General features: G+C 40.2%; 1 long non-coding RNA gene across 1 annotated transcript; it reads left to right on the top strand.

Moving 5' to 3' along the window:
* Positions 1–131: 131 nt before the first annotated feature.
* On the top strand, positions 132–19,264 carry LOC132349400 (uncharacterized). Its single transcript, XR_009497664.1, has 2 exons — positions 132–198; positions 18,278–19,264. It is a non-coding gene; the product is annotated as an uncharacterized LOC132349400 (long non-coding RNA).
* Positions 19,265–19,648: the final 384 nt, after the last annotated feature.

Below are 19,648 nucleotides of genomic sequence, written 5' to 3'. Positions count from 1 at the left end.
CCTGATTTTGATTTTCCTCTGCCCACCTTCACTTTTCTTCCTACTGCCCCCTTATGGAAGGCATGTCAGAATTTTGTCTGATTTTGTTATTTCAGTGGTTGAGTGTTATTTCAGTTCTGGAGACAGCCAGGTTCAAACTCTAGAGCTGCCAAGGACTAGCTGTGGGATTTTCTTCAAGGATGAAAGGAGAGAAGGCAGGTAAGGTGCTCAAGGCAGTGCTTAGCATGGAGAAAGGGGCCTTCTTTCTTCCTATTTCCATGGGCTCTCTTCCCATATCTGAGTAGCTAATTCTGAAATCTGTTTCTTCTCCCAGTCTTCTCTGCAGATTTTAGTTCTGGATGGCTCTCCAATCTCCCTACTCTCACCCCAAAACTATGCAACTCCTTCTCAGCCAGGCAGTGGGCAGCGTGCTAAATGAAAACTCGTATCTGTCTTCCCATGGGGTCCAGTGGGGAGGGTAGGCATGGACTCAAGTGGAGTCCAGGGACTAAGGCATTGGGCTAGTATGTCCTGCATCTTACTAGCTGACAAATGACAATTTCTCTGAGGCTCAGTTTCCTCTTACGTAAAACCAGCATCACAAACTGGGTATATACATTAAGTATGCAGCAAGTGCTGGGGCTTTTTATTTGTTTCTGCTGTGTCTTCCTCCATTATGTCCATGAGGCCACAGTCTTTGATGGTTTCATTCACCATGGCTTTCTTAGAGCCTTGACTAGTACCTGGCACATTTTAAGTCTTCTGTAAATATTTGTGGAGTTAATTCCTTTTGTCTTATAGTTTGACTTTACAATTACTTCCTTACTTCCCTAAGAGGTGATATATATATATTTTAATTAATTAATTAATTAATTTTATTTTTGGCTGCGTTGGGTCCTCATTGCTGTGCACGGGCTTTCTTTTACTTGTGGCGAGTGGGGGCTACTCTTCATTGCGGTGAGCGGGCTTCTCATTGTGATGGCTTCTCTTGTTGTGGAGCATGGGCTCTAGGTGTGCAGGCTTCAGTAGTTGTGGTACGTGGGCTCAGTAGTTGTGGCTCGTGGGCTCAGTAGTTGTGGTACGCTGGCTCCAGAGCGCAGGCTCAGTAGTTGTGGCGCACGGGCTTAGCTGCTCCATGGCATGTGGGATCTTCCCGGACCAGGGATCGAACCCATGTCCCCTGCATTGGCAGGCAGATTCTTAACCACTGCACCACCAGGGAAGCCCCACACCCTCAGCTTTAACTAGATGTCATCAATTGTTTTCCAAAGTGTTGTATCAATTTCTACTCCCAAATAGCAGTTCAAAGGGGGTCCCCTTTGTCTGCATTCTTTCTAAATCAGACTTTTAAATGCTTTGCCATGATTTTTCTTTAAAGGGGAGAATGCAAATGAAGCTGTTATCTTCAGACTCTATCACACGTTTAAACATTTTTATTTTTTACACTGGTACTACATTTTGACACTAAGTTATCACTGCAGATCTCAGCTCAAATATACTCCCCCTGGGAGGCCCTTCCCGAATCCCTGTAGAGGTTGGTTTCCTCTTCAGTCACTTTATTGCTTTCTCCCCTACGGGTCTCCAAGGGCTCTTATCTGTCATTACCAGATCTCTGGGCCTAGCTCAGAGCCTGGCACAGGGTAGGAGTGTAAGAAATACAGAAAAAATGTAAGAGTATATGGCCTTTTTAAAAGCTAAAGCCAATTTAGACATTTATTAAACATCAGACTTATTTTTTAAAAATCTTGATGGTATTAGGCAAGTGCTATTATCAGATGATCTTCCTCCTTTATTTTGCCCTTATCACTTCTGAACCACAGATTTTGTAATTCATCTAACAAGTGTTTATCGATCACTTATTTGCCAGTGACTGTGCCATGAAACTACTCATGGGATGAAGACAAAATTATATGTCTGCATTGTTGCTGGAAGTGGGCTTGGGTGACTAAGACAGAATGAAATGTGAAATCTGGCTTCAAGAATTTCTCAAAAGAAGGAACATTTTTTCAGTAGAGAAGTAATAGTAGGAATAGTGATGAGAGCTAAAATTTGTTGGATGTTTACCATGTGCCAAGCCCTGAACTAGCTGCTTTACACGAATTATATTTTTAATCCTCAGAAGAAGCATACAGGGTAGTTATTATTAAAGTACAGCCACCTCTAGGTCCATTTCACCTCCCTGAATTCTACTATATGTGTGTGGAGAGAAAAGAGGGAGAGAGAAAAAAGAATGATTTAAATTACCCAGGCAATCGTGTGCACTATTTCAAGGAAGAGATGAAGTGGGCATTTCCTGGTCCTAAGATTTGTCTGGTCCCTGCCTGCTCTACTATGATAACAGAAAGGATGGTCAAGGGTAATTTTTGATCATACTTGATTTTTTTCCCTCTACACATTAGCTTTTAGTACTGGCTTTGAAAATGAAGGCTCACGGGAGCTGAATGTCTTCTACAGCAAAGTTACATGTCTGCACAAGCAGATTCAACAACTATTGGGACTAGATTCTTTGATCCTAACACATCTCCTAAATCTAATATGTCACCATGTTTTATTCCTTTGACACAGGTCCATGCTATGGACCTGATGATGCACTTTAGTGCATCATTTATTATCTGTTACAGAGATCATTTCCTTCAAAGAACACGGAACTGAGCAAACTCTAGAAGAGGTGCTAAAGATTGCAGTGAAGTCGCTTTCACTGGAGGCCTTTTAAACTACGATAGATTCTAGACTGACGTGGATTTGTCAGATGCTCTGGAGACAGGGGAAAAGAAATCTGGAAGGTTATTCTAAACCCAGGATTCTGTGACCATCTCGTTGTTTCCCAAACTTCCTTGATCACAGAAATCACTTTTTAAAAACCAAAAACAAAAAAGAAATGCACATCCAAGCAAACAAAACAAAACAAAACATGACTCCTGGCACATAGTAAGTGCTCAATAAATATTTGTTGAATAAATGCTTGAAGTAAAAGAATCACAAATTGAAAAACAAAATGTAGGATCTGATTTTTGCTAACAACCTTTCCCAAACCATATGTGTTTCTGTTTACACACACACACACACACACACACACCCTATACTTGTTATATAAGTTTGTATCATCATAGGTAAACTCTTTAAAGGTGTTTAACAAACTGTTTAGTTCTCTTTGGGGAGAGAGAAACTGTCTTTGCTCCTGAGGTGCTGAAATTTTAGTAATTTAATAAAACCCCAATAGTTTTAATAATTTTAAAATAATAAGAGCTAAACATTTTGTAATTTTAATCATGGAATAAATTAAATAATTTGAATAATTTGAAAAAGAAAATGTTGGAAGAGTGATGTTCTTTTTTCTATAACTATCTGCCACTGATTTTCAATTACAAAATTAAATTTGAAAAGTATTCATCAGATGCCTGCCTTATTCATGGCTGAGAGCCGGGCATTCTCAGAACATGAAGTCCACTCCTGCCCTGGAGATACTTACGATTTGAGCAAGGACATATGCTATTTTGTGTGAAAACTGAACAATATGAGATTGAAATTATAGCTCAAGATAACACCAGAAAGGCAGTCTAGATTACTGCCAGGGAAGGGTGCGGGGGAAAAGGCATCCAGGTGATCTGCAGAGAGAGGGCCTAAAGGTTTGTGGGGTAGACAGGGTCAAAAAAGGTTTAGTGCAATAATCCAGTAGAAAAATGTGCAAAGGTTCCCAAAAAAGGAAATTTAAGTAACCCCTAGACGTATGAAAAGACGCCCAGCCTCACCATAAGGGAAAGACAAATGAAAACCTCGATGATGTAGTGTCTCCCACCTATCACACTGGCAGAAGAAAAACAAAGTGGACGTGTCCCGTGAGAGTGAGGCTGTGAGAAACAGGCACCCCTCCCACGCCACCGGTGGGACTGTAAACTGGTGGGATCTCCCGTGAAGATAATATGGCCGTGAAACCCAACTTAAACACACACATACCTTCAGACCGAGAAATTCTAATTCTGGGATTGATCCTCTAGTGTATTTGCACATGGACAAGATGACATATGTACAAGACTAGTCACTGAGATGTTCTTTGTAAGAGCAAGAGACTGGGGGGAAAAGCAAACTAAGTGCCCATGAAAGGGGGCTGTTTCCATCGCTTAGAGTAGAGCCATGCAATGGACTACTGTGGCTACTAAAAAGAAAGTCTAATATTTATTGAATGTGCCGGGTGTTATTCTAAGTTGTAGGTGCTTCTTCACTTGCTTAATCCTCTCAGTAACCCTCTGGAGTATTTAGGTATCGTCCCCTCCACTTCACAGAGGAGGAAATGGAGGCACAGAGAAATTTAATAACTCGCCCAGTGTTACACAACTAGTAAGTAGCAAGGTTAGTGTTAAGTGAAAGAACTCAAGGTCTGGAAGGTGCGTATAGAATGCTCACATTTGTGTAGAAAAGAGAGTAAAAAAAAATATGTATATGTATATATTTAGGTAACTATGTAGACACGTGTGTATGGATATGTACATAAATATATGCTTTTATTTGTTTAGAATATTTCTAGAAGGAGGCAGGAGACTCTGAGAATCTATTAACTGAGGCTGCCTCTGGGGACAGAAACTCATTTTCTGGAAGACAAAGGAGGGAGTGAGATTTACTTTACGCTGTATAGAATTTCATACCTGCTGAACTTGTATCATGTATATTCAATACCTATTCAACAACTTTACAACTTTAATTAAAAAGTTTCTTTGAATAGAAGGGGAAGGAGCTGGAGATCATTCTTACAAGCTCTCTCTTGATGCCTGCTGTCCATTCTGGCACCCCTGGGACCTGTGGCTCCTGGGCACTTGAGATGTGGCTGGTCTGGGTTGAGATGTACCCTAAGTTTACAATACACCCCTGATTTCAAAGACTTAGTATGAAAAAAAGTAAAATATTGAATTAATAATTTTTTGTATAGATGATGTGTTAAAACAATATTTTGCTATATTTGGTTATATATTATTAAAATTAATTTTACCTTTTAACTTTTTTTGAAAGAAAGCTACTAGAAAGTTTAAAATTACATATGTGGCTCACACTATATTTCTACTGGGCAGCACAGGTCTGAACCTCTCTTAAGGCCTATTGATAACACAAATGAAGCAGTGATTTACACTTAAAAAGGAATTCTCAAAGAGTATCTTTCTTTGAATCCTCTCAAAGCTCCAGTGAAACAGGAATTATTATTACGGTTCCCCAGTTACAGAGGAGGAAGCAAAATGCTCCTTCAGAGTCCATTATATTTTCTTTCAATTTATATTTTTATCCCAGAACCCTGATTGTGTAGGAAGGAAGGAGAGGGTTGCAGAATTAAATGCGCGGGGACTTATTCCATATAGTTTCTTTGCAAGCGCTGTATTGATAAGATAACTCTGGTTAGCTGTGACTCATGATATAAATGATGAGTAATAAATTACCTATCATGTGGCAATCTCATTTTTCCTATCAAGGCCCTTTTCTCTTTCTAACATTCCAGTAAAAGGCTCCATCTCAAAAGTCCCAGTTGCTCTGAACAGATTGTCTTTTCAGGGCTGGGTAGTGACGTTGGGAACGGTGTTTTACAAAAGACATTCTGTGGAAATTTACTCATTTGTTTGTTTACATTTTCAGACCACCTAGCTAAGCTCACGGTCCTCACCTTTTGTTCACAAGCTTGCTCCGGCTTGATTTTCATGGTTTCCTACAAAGTGGCCGTGGCTGGGGTAGCTTACCGGTGTTCTTTTGTTCTGCTTTGCCTTTGAATGAATGTGGGTTTTCTGCAAGAAGCGTGCGTCTTCCTTAGCATCCTGCCTTTCTGCAGGATGGCTTGGTGAGGGAGCAAGAAGGAAGAATGTCTAATACGGAAGAATTCAGCCACTGAGAGGTTGACTGTTCTGGCTACAACTATGTGACTCGTGAAATTGAGTTAGGAATACATTCCCAAAAGCAGAATATTTAGGGAGTGGATGAGGTAGGGAAAGACAGACACTGTAAGGGTAATAGTGGCTGATGCATACAGTGGAGTTAGCTCCTGTGCCAGTGATCAGAGTCGGCATTCAGGGTGACGTGTGCATATATCATGTCGTTATTTTATTTATTTATTTGTTTATTTATTTATTTCACGTCGTTATTTTATACATCACTAGAGAAGAGAAAATGCCTTCAATTAAACTATGACACACCAATGATTATAGATGTATCCTGATTTCAGAGATGTTAAAATGTGGGGAAAATGTTTGAATTGTAACTAGTGAAATATAGGGTCAGAATTACCTCTGAAGTCCCCTTAGGAAGGGCCTTCAGGTTGAGGACAGCTATGGGATGCACGGTTGTCCCTTTGGTTGAGTGTCCACTGACGTGGCTGGCTACCCATGTGGGGACCACAGCTCCACGATAAACGCATCTTTAAACACCTGACCCCTGGAGGTGAGATGCCTGCACCTGGGACCGAGGCTGCGGGAAGGGATGGCATAGTCAGAGGCTCCTCCCCACCCCAGCTCATGTCGGGGCCCCCTTGAGCATATCGGCCTGTGGAATCACTTATGCTGTACACATTATTCTCTCTCATTAATTTCCCCAGCTCCTGTGGTTGACTTTTCCCATAAGTTAAGTGTTCATGTGATGCAAATATTTACTCTGTGCCAGGAACTATGTTAAATATTTTTACATGGATTAAATCATTTAATATTCACCATACTCCTATATGGTGGTGGCCGCCATAATCCTCAGTTTACAGATGAGGAGGCTGAGGCAAAGAGAGGTTAAGCAACAAACCAAAAGTTACACAGCAGAGGATTTGAAAATAGGAGAACAGGCCTATAGCTTGAGGCTCCATTTCAGAAAGACTGTATCTAGTTTCAGTGCCAGGTAATCAAAGTCCAAAAGGCAAATAATTAGAAAAAATATCCTCTGTCTACAGTCCTTCACAAAGAGCTGAAGAATTTTGGCAAAGTTTAGAAATGGGGTGATGATATTTAAAATGTTTTAAGCTAACCAAATCTGAGTGGCTACTAGAGAAAACAGCCTAGAGAAAACATTATATTTTTCTTTACTTACACAATGATTCCTCGATTGAGTTTTGGAAGGTTATTACTTTCTCAACAATCTACTTAATAGTTATAAGAGAGAGGATGCAGAGAAGATGATTTTTTTTTTTTTTTGGCCTCACTGCACAGCATGCGGGATCTTAGTTCTCCCACCAGGGATCGAATCCGTGCCCCCTGCAGTGGAAGTGCAGAGTCTTAACCATTGGACCTCCAGGGAAGTCCCAAAGATGATTTTCAAATAAACACATTGAGATTCTGTGATATTAGCCCCAAGGCTAAAGTACAAATTATATACAAGTTTTCCAGGAAAGAATTTATAGCTGGGTCCTTAGCGAGATATCTATGTTTGCAGGCTCAGTGGAAACAAATTGGGGGTCATTTTAAGAATATGCATTTTTGGGAATTCTGAGCCCTGTTTAAACCTACAGTCACAGTAAAAAGAATGATAAAAGCAATCTTCCCTTTGCATTCCCAAAAAGAATCATAAAAATAGCCAACAATTACTTACACAGCTCTTTTTTTTCCCTTGAGAAATGGTAATTTTTTTCTAGAATGCAACTTGAACTCCTTTTCACCTAATTGAGTGCACTCGTGTTTAAAACCTAAAGAATCATGTCTCGGGCTTCCCTGGTGGCGCAGTGGTTAAGAATCAGCCTGCCAATGCAGGAGACACAGGTTCGAGCCCTGATTTGGGAAGATCCTACATGCCGCGGAGCAACTAAGCCCATGCACCACAACTACTGAGCCTGTGCTCTAGAGCCCGCGAGCCACAACTACTGAGCCCCGTGTGCCACAACTACTGAAGCCCACGCACCTAGAGCCCGTGCTCCCAACAAGAGAAGCCAGGGCAATGAGAAGCCCGCGCACCGCAGCAAAGAGTAGTCCCTGCTTGCCGCAACCAGAGAAAAGCCCGCGTGCAGCAACGAAGACCCAATGCAGCCAAAAATAAAATAAAATAAAATAAAATAAATTTCTTAAAAAAAAAAAAAAGAATCATGTCTCTTGAGAGCCTATTGTTTGCCAGCCATGGTGCTAAGTTCTTTACACATGTTAGCTCCCTGATTCCTCCCAATAACCCAGTAGAGGTGGGGAGGATGGGTACAGTATTATCTTTATTTCATGGATATGAAAACTTAGACTCAGAGAAGCTAAGCAACTTTCCCAAGGTCACAGAGCTAAATAAATGGTAAAGCTGGAATTTGAACCAAAATCTGTATTTTTTTTTTAAAAATCCATTTTTTCAAAAAATGAGTTTTCCTACAGTTTGCCTAGAATGTTACACAAACCTTCAAGTCCAATCTCTCAATTTGCTTTGAAAAACAGTCTTTTCAATATATGCCTAAAGAAAACAATTGCGAAAAATTTGAAAATTAGGAAATTGATAACTATTGAGGACTAACTTGTGTCCCTCTAAAATTCATGCTGAGGGGACTTCCCTGGTGGTACAGTGGTTTAGAACCCATGCTCCCAACGCAGGGGGCCCAGGCTCGATCCCTGGTCAGGGAACTAGATCTCACATGGATGCTGCAACTGAGAGGTCGCATGCTGCAACTAAGGAGCCCACCTGCCATAACTAAGACCCAGTGCAACCAAATAAATAAATAAATATTTTTAAAAATAAACAAAATTTGTGTTGAAGCTCTCACACTTAACATGACTCTTTGGAGACGGGGCCTTTAAGGTCTTGAAGTCATAAGGGTGGGGCCCTAATCAGATAAGATTGGTATCTTTCTAAGAAGAGGAGGAGACACCAGAGATCTCTCTCTCCCCATCCATGCACAGAGAAAAGGCCACGTGAGGACATGGCAAGAAGGCACCACCTGCAAGTCGAGGAGACAGCCCTCACCAGAAACCAACCTTGATCTTGGACTTCCAGCCTCCAGAAGTATGACAGGATAAATTTTTGTGGTTAAAACACCCAGTCTGGGGCTTCCCTGGTGGCGCAGTGGTTGAGAATCTGCCTGCCAATGCAGGGGACAGGGGTTCGAGCCCTGGTCTGGGAAGATCCCACGTGCCGCGGAGCAACTGGGCCCGTGAGCCACAATTACTGAGCCTGCGCGTCTGGAGCCTGTGCTCCGCAACAAGAGAGGCCGTGATAATGAGAGGCCCGCGCACCGCGATGAAGAGTGGCCCCCGCCTGTCGCAACTAGAGAAAGCCCTAGCACAGAAACGAAGACCCAACACAGCCAAAAATAAATAAATAAAAATTAAAAAAAGAAAAAAAAACCCCAGTCTGTGATTTTCTATGATGGAAGCCTAAGCTGACTAATACAATTTAAAAAAACAAAACAAAAAAAGCACTACATGAGGGAGGAGACCACCCTCCATACAGAAAGCATGTGAATGGCCCTCTCTCTGGGTGTTATTTCCATTTTACAGGTAAAGTCACAGGTATGTAGCTGAGCGGGATTTTGAACCCAGCACAGGTGACTTCCAAAGCCTGCGTCCTTAGCCACCAGGGTGGAGGTGAATCACATAAGTTTTAGGACTGCTCTACAATATGCCTTATTTAAAGTTTGAGGCAGTTCCATTTCTCACTCTGTCAAGGGAGCCAGGAGAGGGAAATATTGTGACTATTCCCTTTATCAGGATGTTTTCAGCCACAAGTCCCAATAGCTGCACGAAATTTGGCTCAAACAATAAGGTCATCTTTTCCTTCACTTAACAAAACCCAGAGGCTGGTTGTTCCAAGACTGGTTCAGGAGATCACCAACACCATCAAGAAACCAGCCCTCTCCATCTTTCCATCCCATCATCCTTGTCACTTTCGCTTTGCCCTGAGCGAGTGTCCTCATAGTCACAGGAAGTGCTGTAGCCTCAGCACTCCCTCCTACAGCAATGTTAAAGGAAGGAAAAGGGGATCTATCCTTGAGCATCCCTCTTTATAGAGGAAGAAAACTTTCTTGCAAAGTCCTCCAGCAGGTTTTCCCCTTTGTCTGTGGCCAGAACTGGGTTACATGCCCACTTCTAGAACATTCTCTGGCAAAAGGGCTCAATGGATGGGTGGAAAGGTGGTGGGAGCTCACTTTCCTTGAGCACCCACCTCCAGATACCTGAATAAAATTGGAGGTCTTATTTCAAGGAAGAAAGGGAAGGTAGCAGTTGTGTATGTGATCAAGATCTTTGCTTGTAGTCTTGTTTCAGGCAAAGTTCACCTGTGAAGCTGGCTAAGTGCAGTTCACTCCAGAAATCCCTAGACTCTCTACTGCATTGCCCTGTGTCTTCATATTTCAGGCTTTCAAATAACCTTGCTGCTGCCAAGGAGATAAACTGAGACGCTAAACTGCAAGGCAGGATCGTTCCATTACAAAAGTACTGCTGGTAATTAAATCCTCCAATTACAGGTAGTCAGATTAGTGAGACTAGCAGGGTATATTTTAACTAGTAACTCAATTGGGGTTACTAAAGATGGAAAGAGATAAATTTAAACAGCCTAAGCTTGACAAAGAAAAGGGCATGAAATCAATTTGTATGTAAATTTCTCCCAGTCAGAACTTGCCAGAAGAAGAGAGTTGCACAGAACACACGTTCTTCTGGGTTAAAATCCTTCCTGAGACCGTCTGTCTGTTTAAAAGTAACTGAACACTGATGTCAGGAGTTTCAAGTCTAATCGTGAAAAAAAGAAATGTCATCTTTCTTGACGGTTTACAGGCAACGAAGAGAAAAGTACACAGTGTGCTTTCCTGACATTACTTATTACTTTTCTCTCCAAGGTGAACCCCTGGTTCCACATCCTGCACCAACTTCCATGGGGGGAAATAATACTATAAGACAGAGAATTGAATTGTTGATGTTACATCTAGTTTGTAGCTTGAGGCCATCTTTCCCTACCGATATTCTGTTGACTTAATTGAAGGGAAGAGCAAATCATAATAAAACGGATGATAATGACTATGACAGCCAATAGCTAACCTTTCCAGAGCACTTGCTATAAACCAGACATTGTACTTTCATGTGTAAAACTAGGATCACAAACTGGGTTGCTATGAACCCAACTACCCAATGAGGTGGATCCCTTACTTAGGCCAATTTTACAAATAAGGAAATTGAAATTTAGAGAGAATAAGTAATCATCCTGAGAGAATACTTCAGCCTTGGTTCTAGCCCTATCACCAACAAGCTTTATAACTGCAGAGGGTTGAACTGTGCTTCCCCCAAAATACAGGTCCAAGTCCTAATCCTTGGTACCTTGAATACAACCTTATTTGGACAAAGGGTCTTTGCAAATAATAAAGTTAAGGATCTCAAGATGAGATAATTCTGGATTATCGGGGTGGGCCCTAAATCCAATGACAAAGGTCCTTATAAAAAAAAGGAGAAGATAGAGATATAGAAAGGAAGTCCATGTGAAGACACAGGCAGAGATTGGAGTGATGTGGCCACAAGCCAAGGAACGCAAGGAGCCACCAGGAACTGGAGGAGGCAAGGAAGGATTCTTCCCTAGAACCTCTGGAGGGAGAATGGCCCTGCTGACACTTTGATTTAGGACTTGTGTCCTCCACAACTCTGAGAAAATAAACTTCTGTTGTGTTAAACCATTCAGTTTGCGGTACTTTGTTATGGCAACTCTAGGAAACTAATGCAATAACTACAGGAAGATCACTCTGGGCTTTGGTTTCCTCATCTGTAACAGGCGAGGTTTGGAATATACCAGTGGTTCTAAATACAGATCAGGAAACTGGACCAGTCATGGAGGGGGGGATATGTAAGCCAGTGGTTCTAGGTCAGGGGCAGTTTTACCCCTCAGGGAACATTTGGGAATGTCCAAAGACACTTATGGTTTTCACAACTGGGTGAGAAGGGAGGGTGAGATTATTACTGGCATCTAGTGAGCGGAGACCAGGGATGCTGCTAAACATGCTTCAATGCACAGGACAGACCCCACCCTGGAGAATGACGTGGCCCAAAGCGTCAGTGGTGCTGAGGCTGAGAAACCCTGATGTATACCACGCTAAGGTGCTGTTTATAAGCAACACGTTATTGAATGTTCACAGCCACATCCTAGGGCAGGTATTATTAGTAGTATTTTTCCCATTTTATAGATGAGTACACTGAGGCTAAGAGAAGTGATTTCTTCAAGGCCACAGAGCTAGGAAGTGGTAGAGCTGGGATTTGAATTTTTGCTTTTGTTTTTAAAAATAGAGCTAGATTTATTCAATGAAAAGAATACCCTTTATTCAGAAATTGTCCTTTTTTTCCTAACTTTGGTATTACAATACCCATCCTAAAGTGAAATGATGGTGTTGGTAGCTGCTACTCTTTTAATTTAAGGTCCTTTTGGTTTGTATAATAAAAAGTTGGGAATCCTATATCTTGCCACACATTTTGATCAGAGACATTTAACTCTGGGGGAACCACAGGAAAAGGTCATTTGTTGAGTTTCTTCTAGTTCTAACGCTGAAAACATGTTTCTGCCCCAGTTGGGCCTCCACAAGATCCTCTAAGACGCTAAGAACTCTACCTCTAAGCATGCACTGGACATGGATTAATGACCCAGACAAGACAAGGTCTATGTTGACCATCGACTACATTGAGGATGCAGTGAATATATTAGAAAGAAGAAATAAAGCTGGCTCTCATGGTACCAGATTCCAAAAATTAACCACCACTGAAATTTTGACTTTAATTTTTTCACTATTTTTTTCATTCATTTGTCTGTTTGTTCATCTATTCATTCTGTTTGTTCATTTATTCATTCATTCATTCTGTAGCACCATTTTTGGAGCTCATGTTGATGTGCCTGACATTGTGTGAGGGCTGCAAAGTCAGATGCTGTGGTTATGAATTATTCAGGAAGTGCAGGAAGAGAAGATAGAATGATACTGGCTCAAACTGATTGACTGTGCCAGGTCTACTTAGTCCAGATCTACCTACTTTACCTGTATTTACTCATTTAATCCCTTAATGACCTATGGTTATCATCCATTTTATAGATAAGAAACTAAGGTACAAGACCTTACATTGCTTGAGGTCCTGGTAGAGGCAGGATCTGAACCCGAACAGTTCTATTCCAAACTCTACCCTTTCAGTCACTACCTCTCTGTATAGAAGTAATTATAACACAAGATAATACTTGGTTGCATTTTTTTCACCTGTTAGTACTGCCAAGAACAAGCTTTGTTATGACAAATTCTCACCGCTGTTTGATGGAAAGCTACTTTTTCATGATTCCCAGTTTACCGATGGGAAGACTGAGGTTTGAAGAGGTCACATGATTGCTTCTAACCACCCAGCTCCGAAAAGGCATGAGAGCTTTGCCATCAGCGAGCTGGGTTTAAATCCTGGCCCTGTCACTTTCTGGCTGTGTGACCTTGGGCAAGTTATTTAAACTTTCTGAGCCTCAGTTTCCTCATTCACAAAATGATGCAAAGTAATTTCTGTTCATAGGTTTGTTGAGAAGATTAGGTTAGAACAGGACTGCACAAACTGGCCCATGGGCCCGATACGTTCCACCAACTGTTTGGCACAGGTGTGAACTAAGAATGATTTTTACATTTTTAAATGGCTGGGAAAAAAAAAATCAAAAGAAGAATAATATTTTGTAACACATGAAAATTACATGAAATTCAAATTTCAGTGTCCACAAAGTCTTACTGGGACATAGCCACGCCCACCCCTTTACACACTGCCTTTGGCTACTTTCCATTCAAAGGCAGGTTGAGTAGTTGCCACAGAGACTGTATGGCTTGCAAAACCGAAAATATTTACTCTTTGTTCTTTTATAGACAAAGTTGACTGACCTCTGGATTAGACGACAAATAGAAAATCCATGCCAGGTACTCAATAACTATTATTATAAATAACAACGAAAAGAATGATGTATCATTTGAAATGTCCATCTGAAGTCAGTGTTTAAAATTGTATGGAATTTTATCATTATTTGAAGTGAAAAGAAAAACCTTTTACCCACTGAGTGACTCAAAAGTCCGAAGATATAGGGAATTAACACTTGTTTATTAAATAGAAATCTAACAGGAACAAATAGCTTATATCCCCAAAGTCTATTATCTTTGTTTTCTCCCAGTTGTCAGCTCTTATCACCTGCAAATATGTACATTTTTCCTCTTGTCATAAGCATTTCTACAGACTTTACATTTTTTAAAGGCTGTATTTTTTTACCCCCCAATTAAAGGAGATCTCAATGTCCAACAATGGAACAATAATGAAATGAGCTTGGGTACATTTAATATTCAGTAAAGTCATACCCAGCTTCTACAAATGAGAATTAAGAAGAATTTGCAGCAACATGGTAAAGTGATTATAATGATAACTGATACAATATGATCTACATTTCGTAGTAACATGGAAAAAGATAATTGTCGGTGTGTGTGTATACAAAACACACACACACACATATATAAAACATTTACATATATATAACATTAGAAAGAAATACCCCCAAAATATTAATAGAAATCATCTCTGAGTTATGGGGTAATTTTAATTTTCTTCATTATAAGTTTACATGTTTCTGTATTTTTCAGTTTTTCTATAATGAGTATAAGATGTTTTTACATCAGGGAAAAACATTAAAAGAAAAAGTCAGGGGCTTCCCTGGTGGCGCAGTCGTTGAGAATCTGCCTGCCAATGCAGGGGACACGGGTTTGAGCCCTGGTCTGGGAAGATCCCACATGCCGCGGAGCAACTGGGCCCGTGAGCCACAACTACTGAGCCTGCGCGTCTGGAGCCTGTGCTCCGCAACAAGAGAGGCCGCAACAGTGAGAGGCCCACGCACCGCGATGAAGAGTGGCCCCCACTTGCCGCAACTGGAGAAAGCCCTCGCACAGAAACGAAGACCCAACACAGCCATAAATAAATAAATACATAAATAGATAAAAACTATTCCCTTAAAAAAAAAAAGTTAGCTAACTGCTTTCTTAAAAAAAAAAAAGAAAAAGAAAAGGTCAGAAGCATAATTGCAGGATTCTGTGATTCTAATTGAGAAAAACGTACACTTAAGAAAAAAGACTATAATTAAATATAAAAAACCCAGAACTGTTTCATAGACAGTGAAATTCAGTAGGCCATGTTGTCTGTTTTCTAAGTAAAAACAAATAGAAAACGTTATCATTATTGGTCCCATGTCTTTTATTATTTTAAAATTACCATTCTACATATTTTACTCATAGAAAGCGTGTTGAAGACACTACAGCTTTAAACAGAAATTTAAAATTCTACTCGCACTCCACCACCTCCACCTTATTTTAAGGATAATTTTTTTTTCCTTACACAATTACAATCAACTTAAACTTACTGACTGTGTATTTAAAAAAAAAAATCTAACTCGTGTTACTAGTTTGACAAGTATTACCCCATATTGGAAGCAAGAGGAATGCTTTCTAAGTGACCAGTTGTCACACATCTGAACTAAATCAAACCTGTTTTTCCAGCTTATAAGTAACCTTTTAATTATGCAAATAAAAGTACAGCCTAAAGAAATAGGTCAGGAGAGGAAACTCTGACTAATTAATCCCGGTGAACATAATGTTATCTTTCCATGTGAGCATGTATTTCACCAACCAGGTGATATTAAAGTTAAAACCAGGTAGGTTTATCAGACAACATGATTAAAGACCTTAACATCCAGCTGAACTAAACCATAGAAGAATTTGTCCTTTTGTATTTCTCAACAGGTGTCTTGAGTTGAGCTTACACACTCTAGAAGCTCAAGGTAAAAAGATTTATGTTCATTAGTGTTCACAGAGGACTCTGATTTTCTGATGACTGTTCCGTATCATCACAGATTACAGCTTAAAAAAACACTTATGTGTATGTGTATTAGGATATTAGTTGCTATTGCTGAGTGGTAGAATTTCAGGTGATTTTTCCATTTTACTTTTCTATATTTTTCTCCTTCTCTTCTATGAACATGGACTATATTTATAATGAGTGAAATAAACAACACAAAAATAAAATAATTAACGTATCATTTAATTCATTCAGCAGCTCAGTAAGACTCACGCTGGGCACTCCCTCACCTCGTTCCTCTCTTTGGAAGAAAAGGGCTGAAAGCCAGGTAGCAAAACCAATGTGGTTCACCCGGAGCATTTTAGGGAACAATGGATAAATGAGCTCATAAATGGGAAAAGCATTCTGCAAAGTACAAAACCTTAAAAAGATAAGATGCTCCTTGGGTGAATCCCAACAGGTGTGCAAACCCCAGCTTTGCCAATAGTTGGATATCTTATTTTCACTGTCTGGGTCTCGACTCTGCCTTTATGTTGAGGAAGCGACTGTAACGCATAAACAACGGGTGTGGCTGTGTGCCCATAAAAGTTTATTTGTGGATCCTGAAAATCACATTTCATATGATTTTCAGGGGTCACAAAGTATTCTTCTTCTTCTTTTTTTCAACCATTTAAAAATGGAGAAACCACTCTTCACTGGTTTGTCATTCAAGATAGATGGCAGGACGTCATGTGTAGACCACAATGCAGAGTTCTCTCCTAAAGGATATGAAAAGGATGGCAGAAGACAAAGGGAGAGAAAGGATCTCCAGTCCAGCGTTTCCCAGCATTCATCATTCTTGCAGCGCCATCAAATTCTTGCCACATCTGAGTATACAATAGTTTACTTAATACACATAAAGCAGTTTAACTCATGTTCTTTTACTTACACGTATTTATTTTAAAAGGAAATTTTGTCTATCACTGTCATGATGAAGAACTCAGTATCAGTTATCATAAATAGAAGGTAACGGTGCAAATGAATTAAAAAAAATTAAACCCTAGTTAGGCATGCTCATCTACTAAAGCCTCAAAACCTCAGGGCTGCTATCGCTTTGTTAAATGGGAAATTAGTGAGTGTGGAAGGGCATTAAGGATCTATTAGCACCAAACAGAGGCTTTCTCCTTAATGTAATCAGGCAGATTGACGGTAAACCCTCTTAGCATTGTTGAATGCCCTGTCCATGCCCCACCTAAACTGTCCAGCACAGGAGCTAAACTCATCTCCAGACCACCCCCTTGAGCCCATTCCTCACTCTGGGAAAACTGACCTTGCCAAAGTTTCCCAAAGCATATTCCACGGTGATGGGCATTTAACTGGTCCCCCGATCCAAGACTTCCTTCAATTACTATATCCTGAACGAAGAGCAAGTTCACCTTTTTTAGGACCAAAATTTGCTTACTAATAACTTACCTAAAATTAAACCATGGTTTGTGAGCATTAGAACAAATGGGAGGGTTATAAAACCACTCCGAGTGTGTCCAAGACAATAAATCTAGGATTGTCTTAAGGACGAAATGAGAATTCCTACTTAGCTTTTTTGTTTGTTTGTTTAGCGGAGGATCATATCTATCATTAGGCTTAGAAAGTTAATCCGCAACCTCATTCCTATGAGTTTTTGGGTCCTTCCATGTCTACTGTCCCACTTTGGGGCCTTTAGAATTGGATTTATTGTCTGTGAGAGTTCTCTCTATTTCAATTTTAGTGTCAAAGAATGCCTGTTTTTGTTTTTGTTTTTTTCCCCTTCTAGGCAAATGAGATTAAATTAGTAGTCAAATTTTGTGTGAAGTTTACCAATGTTTCCCACTCTTTATTTTTGCTGTTGGCTTAAGAGTAAAATTTTGTCTTGTTCTTTAAGATTATAATTGCTATTTAGGATTCTAGGTTGTAATTTTGCTGTTTTGTAAATTACATCACTTCAGTAGCAAAACCCAGCAAACAGTATTTATTTCCTTCCTCTGCCTTGGAAACTGATTCCTTTTGAAAAATGAAATGCAGAAACTAATGAAAGCAAGACCCAGTATCTGCCTGGATCTAGCTGATCTGATTTTAAACCAGTCTGCAGAGGAAGGAACAGACAAAAATGATGCAATCCTAGCTAGCACTCTTGGCTGTTTCTGACCATCCAGAAGCAACACGACTAATAAGTCAAGTGAAAAAATGTTTCCTTGATTAAAGTCATAACAATATATTATGTGTAATAACACAAGGGAGTATACATGACTCAGATTCCAGAAATGTTAGACATTGGAGGCTCAGCAACAGAAATCAACTAGTGGGGGCTGCTCTGCTGGCTGGGTGTTTGGGAAAAGCTTGCCAATTGCACGTTGAAGTTAAACAGAAGCCTAACTTAATTTTTATTCCATGTTAAAAGTAGTGGATTATGTATTTGCAGCAGAGAGGGATACTGAAAGCCCTTAAAAAAATAGTGTCTTTAACAAGATAGAAGTTTATTTTCTTTCCATTGAAAGCTAGGTAGGTGGTCTAGGGCTGCTATGAACTCCTTGGACCCAAGCTGCTTCTCTCTCTTCTCTGCTTTGCAGATTCGACTGACCTCAGGGCCCCAGATGTCAGCAGCCAAGTTCCAGGCAGCAAGACGGAGGAAGGGGCAGAGAAGACAGCAAAGCTACTCATCTGCCACCTGCCACTTCTTTATACATCCTATTAGCCAGAATGTAGTCACATGACCTCAGCTAAACTAGATAGGAGGCTTGGAAATGTAGCCTTTTTTTCTTGGTGAAAATTTTCAGCCCAGCTGAAAATTCTATTATGTGGAAGAAAGAGAGTTGGGATCTTGAGGGACAACTTAAAAGTTTCTACCAAAACAAAATTATCTTGCTGGATTTAGACTCATATGCATGAAGAAAAACATTCATTCATTCATCCAATGGTTTAACTCAACAAATATTTATTGAGCACATACTACGTGCCAGGCAGTGTTTTATGGGCTGAGCTACATTGGTGAATAAAACACAATTCCCTGGCCTCAGGGAGCTTATGCCCTAGCAGGGAGGGAAAGATATCAAATAATAAATATAAGTAATTAAATTACATACTATAGTAGAAGGTACAGATTATTATAGCAGAAAAGAATAACAGGACGGGGGCGTGGAAGTCAGCAAGGGTGGTTGCAATTTTATGTAGGTAGATGGGTGGGTCTCATTGAGAAGAGGACATTTGTGCAGACTTAGAGGTGAGGGAGTGAGTCTTGCAGAAATCAGCGGAAAGAGGCTCCCAGGCAGAGGGAACAACCAATGCAAATGTCCAAAGGTGGGAGCATGCATGATTGAGTGATGTTTGCAAAGAAGCAGGAGACCAGAGTTGGCTGGAGCAGAATGAATATTGAGATGAAATCAGAGAAATAATAGGAGGCTAATTCATTTGGGGTGGGCTTTTGCAGCTGTTATAAGTACTCTGGCTTTTCCTCTGAGTGAAATGAGAGCTATTACAGTGTTTGAAGTGGTAGAGTTCTAAATACATAGAGTTTATAAATAAATAAACACACCCATATACGGGGAGTGGACTAAAAATGTTATAACTACTGGGGTGCATGATTTAAACTTTGGAGATCACTGGCTGGACCTATTTTCTGCATCTATGTAGGAAAAACTGAGACATAATGGTATTCTACCAGATTAAATTTCTGATCAGAAAATTTTATTTATGAGCAATATTGGGCCATCATGGGTGGCAGTAATCACTTTATCCACTAACGGTTATTAGGAACTCACTATGGCTGGCACTGATCTAAGTCCTTTATCCAGGTTATCCTGTTGCAACCTCACAACCACTCTATTATTATTATTTTTTTTTTTGGAAAGGAAGAGGTAAAACTATATTTATTGGCAGATGACACAATACTGAAAATCTTGGAGAATCTCCAAGAAAGCTACTTAAGCTAAAAATTCACAGAG

Source organism: Balaenoptera ricei, chromosome 15 (genome assembly GCF_028023285.1).
Source record: "Balaenoptera ricei isolate mBalRic1 chromosome 15, mBalRic1.hap2, whole genome shotgun sequence".
Lineage (NCBI taxonomy): Eukaryota > Metazoa > Chordata > Mammalia > Artiodactyla > Balaenopteridae > Balaenoptera > Balaenoptera ricei.
The sequence above is the reverse complement of the archived record's forward strand: the minus strand, read 5'-3'. Positions and strand labels throughout refer to the sequence as shown.